This window comes from Cheilinus undulatus, linkage group 21 (genome assembly GCF_018320785.1).
Source record: "Cheilinus undulatus linkage group 21, ASM1832078v1, whole genome shotgun sequence".
NCBI classification, from domain to species: domain Eukaryota; kingdom Metazoa; phylum Chordata; class Actinopteri; order Labriformes; family Labridae; genus Cheilinus; species Cheilinus undulatus.
Genome location: NC_054885.1, coordinates 33,973,967 through 33,979,443, shown reverse-complemented (window position 1 = coordinate 33,979,443; position 5,477 = coordinate 33,973,967). Strand labels below are relative to the sequence as shown.

The following is a 5,477-nucleotide window of genomic DNA, read 5'->3' as shown; positions in this document are numbered from 1 at the left end:
ACACCTTTCCTTCTTGGTGCACCTTTGCCTCATGGTACTAATATTTATAGTAAAAGTGCCTACGGGCACATGCTGATGACCTCAGCAGTCGTCATGAATTCAGGGAGCAAATGAAGTATTTAAAACAACAGATTGAGTTTAATAAGAAGGATTACCAGAAACAACAAGGCATCTTAAAATGTGTTTTTCCCTTTGTGGTTAAAGGGGACATATTTTACCCTTTTAAGACAAGTTTATATTGGTCTCAGAGGTCCCTAAAACATGCCTGTGAAGTTTATTGCTGGAAAAAAACCCATTCCAGTATAGGGTTTTTGCATGTCTAAAACCCCTTCTGTTTCAGCCCTTCTCAGAACAAGCTGTTCCTGTGTGTGGCTTTTTTCAACTCTTCTTTGGGAGGGTTTGTGGGGGAGTGATGACTGAGGTCTGAACCAGTTCTAAATTATTTAAAATCCTGTATGTTAGAGGGTAATGACAGGGTTTGTGTCTTAATTTAATAAAACACTAGACAATTTCCTCAAGCGGAAATCGCAAGAGGGGCTCGTGGGGCGGTTCCGGTTTCATCGCAAGGCCATTTATGACAATAGCCTGACTTGTCATTACAAGGTCATGTCCAAGTCCAAGCTGAAGCAGCATGTAGCTGGACAATGACACGGTGAAATGGTTGAGAAACACTGTACATGACAGGAGACTTTATTCATGTGTTTTAGTCATGTGGCCTGATTAGCTGATGCTGATCACCTGGCAACTGAGCCTCTGCTGTTTTCTTGACATACCTGGTGGTGTTGACCCTCCCTATGAAATAGAGTCCTTTATTTGAATTTTATACAGACATGCCGTTCCTGTCAAGGTCTTGATGAGAGCAGGTGCAGAAGAGATGAACTTTATTATTTCCAGCTCCATTTGAACACATTAAAAACTTTTATTGAGAAAGGATTGTGTGTTGTTATTTTGATTGATGTCACAAAAGTCAAGAGAACACAGAAACACACACCAATGCGTGCTTCGCGCACTAACACACACACAAATGCACAATCTCTCCCATTCACTTCATCTGGGATATATGTGTGGCTGTCTTTGGCGACGTCAATCGCCAAAGACTTTATGGGGGACTGTATGTGGATGAGAAGCCACCCACAGCGTCCAACCATCCTGTTAAAGCATTGTTTAAATGAGCTGATTTATTGGAACAGCTCTATGTGTGTGCGTGATCAGAGCTCATTGAGGGCTGTATGTGTGTCAATCAATGATGACATCATCAAAGCACCAGAGCTGCTGTTGCCATGGTAATTAATGCCTGCATGGTTACGCATCATTGATCACAGATCAGTTACACCTGAGACAGCAGAGAGTAGTTTTGGGTGATTTTTGCTTGTAAACAGTCTCTTTCCTCTCCGTGTGCGAAAACCGTAAATGGCTTTGCTACGAGGAGGAGAGTGGCTCGTGTCGTTGCCCCGAGCCCCTAATTATGTTTGACTGGAACGCATTCACGTCAGGTGAAGTCACACCTGAGCTCATGATAGTAAGTGACAGAGCTTGAAAACTGGAATATGTCGAAACGGTCTCAAGGAAACGTACTTAGATAAGATGATATACCTGCTCCACCATCGCTGATAATAGCAAGCTGTTTTTAAAGCACTTCTCTGTGCTCATATTAAAGAAGATAAAACTGGAGATGTGTCACATGCTGTTAGGATCATTCACTGAGAAATCACTGTTTTCTGTTTTGTTGGCTGTAGTTGCTGGTGCTGTGTTAACATGTCTGATTTTGGGTCTGTCTCTGCGTAGCCAGCATCACACAGCAGGTGGGCCATGTGATGTCTTTTTTTTGTGTTGTTGGCCTATCACGACAGCATGCAGACACGCTGAGCTCATATGCAGTTATTTGGGAAAAACACCCATTTTTCAGGCAAACTGGCCTTATTGTATTAAGCATCTAATGATGAGGATGGTAATATCATGGCACAAATAGAGTAAAGATTAGCCTACTGTCTGTGAGAGCTGATGGAGGTGTGCTGCAGTTTCTATGAAGCACAAACTCCCCAGAGATCAGGAAAAAATTTCACCTCTGTATGACTTAGAAATGAATGACGATAAATGGTTTTTTGATATTTGTGTTAACTTTTGGACTGTACCACAAGGAGGATATTGATATCTGTTTTGGATCCTCCTCCACAATGGTCTTCTCCAACCAAATCCAGCTTCCAACCTCACATTGCTCATGATAGGCCCAAAGCAAAGGATATTTACCATTAAAGGCAAAGTAATACAGATATATATCAGGTATTCCCAATCCCCCTTTATTCCTCTGCCTGGTAAGTTTTCTAAAACCAATGCTTGGTTTTTTGTTCTCCCAAAGAAATGATTTGAACATTTTGTTAATTTCTTTAAAGCAGAATCCATAAATATTCAATGGAATTGATGAAATTATAAAAGATAACCTAGGAAAGACATTCATTTTAAGTATTTCTGCTCATCCCCACAAAGGTAATGGGAGTGTTCCCCATCTACTAAGATCTTCCCTTATATTCTTTATCATTTTAGGGCCATTTAATTCAAAAATTTTATCAACAGGTGAATTTATATTGATACCAAGGTATTTCATTCCTTCCTTCTTCCATATTATATAAGTTGCATCGAGATGGGCTGGAAAAGTCATACAATTGAGAGGAGTTGCTTCACTCTTGTTCTTGTAACTTCATACCCTGAGACGTTGCCAAAGTCATTTAAAAGTTTAAGCAAATATTTCACTGAGTTTGTTGGCTCTGACAGGGTTAATAATATATTATCTGCAAATAAATTCATTTTAAATTCATATCCATTTATCTTGATTCCACATATTTGTTGATTACTTCTGACAGCGCATGCCAGGGGTTCTAGAGCCAAGACAAAAATAGTGGGTGAAACCGGGCATCCTTGCCTTGTCGATCTAGTTAGCTCAAAGGGCGCAGACACGATTCCATTTGTTTCGATTCCTTTGATTAAGGCTGTTTCAGTGCTATGGTTGGGGCAAAAGCCAGACTGATAAATGTCTAATAGGTTATTTGATGTTAAGTAGTTGATGAACTGTAAGTAAACTGTTTTTTAGATTTTTAGACCATTTTTTATTATTTTCTTGAAAGTCAGAAGTTTACATACATTTCATTAGTATTTGGTAGCATTGCCTTTAAACTGTATGACTTGGGTCAAATGTTTTGGATATGCTTCCACGAGCTTCTCACAATAGTTTGCAGGAATTTTGGCCCATTCCTCCTGGAAGAACTGGTGTAACTGAGCCAAGTTTGTAGGCTGCCTTGCTCGCACATGCCTATTCGGCTCTGCCCATAAATTTTCAATGGGATTGAGATCAGGGCTTTGTGATGGCCACTCCAAAACATTGACTTTGTTATCCTTAAGCCACTTTGTAACCAGTTTGGCAGTATGCTTAGGGTCATTGTCCACTAGGAAAACCCATTTGCGCCCAAGCTTTAACTTCCTGGCTGATGTCTTGAGATGTTGCTTCAGTATTTCCACATAATGTTCTTTCCTCATGATGCCATCTATTTTGTGAAGTGCACCAGTCCCTCCTGCAGCAAAACAACCCCACAACATGATGCTGCCACCCCCATGTTTCATAGTTGGGATGGTGTTCTCAGGCTTGCAAACTTCCCCCTTTTTTCTCTAAATGTAACAATGATCATTATGGCCAAAAAGTTCAATTTTAGTTTGGTCAGACCACAGAACATGTCTCCAAAAATTAAGGTCTTTGTCCCTGTGTGCATTTACAAACTGAAATCTGGCTTTTTATGTTTCTTTTGGAGTAATGGCTTCTTCCTGGGAGAGTGGCCTTTCAGCCCATGTGGGTACAGGACTCATTTGACTGTTGATAATGACACACTCTTACCAGCTTCAACCAGCATCTTCACAAGGTCTTTTGCTTTTGTTCTTGGGTTGAGATGCACTTTTCAGACCAAAGCACGTTCATCTCTGGACACAGAACCTGTCTCCTTCCTGAGCGGTATGATGGCTGGACATTCCCATGGTGTTTATACTTGCGTATAACTGTTTGAACAGATGAACGTGGCACCTTCAGGCATCTGGAAATTACACCCAAGGATGAACCAGACTTGTGCAAGTCCAAAATTCTCTTCCTGATATCTTAGCTGATTTCTTTTGATTTTCCAATGATGTTACAAAAAGAAGCAGTGTGTTTCAGGTGTGCCTTAAAATACATCCACAGGTGTGCCTCTAATTAACTCAAATGTTGTCAATAAACCTATCAGAGGCTTCCAAAGAAAATGACATCATCATCTGGGCTTTCCCAAATTGTTTAAAGGCATAGTAATCTTAGTGTATGTAAACTTCTGACTTTGAAGAAAGTAATAAAAATTGTCTAAAAATATCCTTTTCTCATTATTCTGGCATTTAGAAAAATAGAAATAATTTTGGTAATCCTAATTGACCAAAAACAGGAAAAGTTTAATCTGATTTAATGTTAGAGGGTGAGAAAAAAAAAAGTTTATGTGCCTTTTTATATAGTGTATGTAAAAACTGTCACTAAATTGAATTAGTGGAGGCCAATTGAATTTCAACTGATGCTAGCTCATCGAACCTCTAGGTGGGGTGCACATTTAAACACATGGATCCAGAAATCAGATTAACCATTTATTGAAGATGAAGATGAAAGGATGGATGAATAGGTGGATGGATGGATGATTTTCTGTACAAACAGATATATCAAATCAAAACATTGCCACGCACATATCACAATAAAATTAAAGCTAACAGGGATCAACTTACATTAATTTATGCATCCAATATGTTACACAAGGAGTGAGGAATTGCTTCAGCTTCCTGCTAAACAAACATAAATTAGTGCACTGTGTCAAATGAGATCATTCTTTCTAAACTTAGGTAGGAAATGTACTCACTCATATGTGTCCTTTAAAGTAGACAAACAATTCTAAGTCTCTAGATCTTCTTTGTGGTTTCAGTGGTCAAACAAACTTCTACTTAAGTGAAAGTGACAAACATAATTAAAAGGATGCACTTATTTGGTAAACAAAGGAAAAAGTGGAATAATTCAACAAACAAACTTACTTAAGTGCTGTGGCAGCATGGACAGAGCAGGCTCAAGGACAAAGGGAGGCCGATAACCACACCCATCTCTTAAATAACCTCCTGAGGCTCCTCCTCCCTGCTCTGCCATGATTGTATCAGTAGGACTGAGGATTTGAGATTTTTAACAGTGTATGTAAACGTCTGGTTTCAACTGTAGGTGTGAACTGAAACAAACATCCAGTTTTGCGGGTCTAACAGCAGAGCATGTAAAGCAGGTCATCAAGAATGCTGGTGTACCTAAACAAGAACCTTCACTTCATTTTAAAGTTATAGTGGCTAAAGAAATAAAAGTGAGGGAGGAAAACGTGATGTAGCAGCTCCAGTTGCACTTTAGAAATTGCACTATCATAACAAGAGTGCCTTGTATTTGATATTTGGGT

The 5,477-nt window shown here is 39.4% G+C and overlaps 1 long non-coding RNA gene across 1 annotated transcript; it reads right to left on the bottom strand.

The window, feature by feature from the left end:
* Positions 1-4,672: 4,672 nt before the first annotated feature.
* LOC121529014 lies at positions 4,673-5,103 on the bottom strand. Its single transcript, XR_005993551.1, has 3 exons — positions 4,908-5,103; positions 4,777-4,830; positions 4,673-4,696 (listed from the first exon to the last, which is right to left on the bottom strand). It is a non-coding gene; the product is annotated as an uncharacterized LOC121529014 (long non-coding RNA).
* Positions 5,104-5,477: the final 374 nt, after the last annotated feature.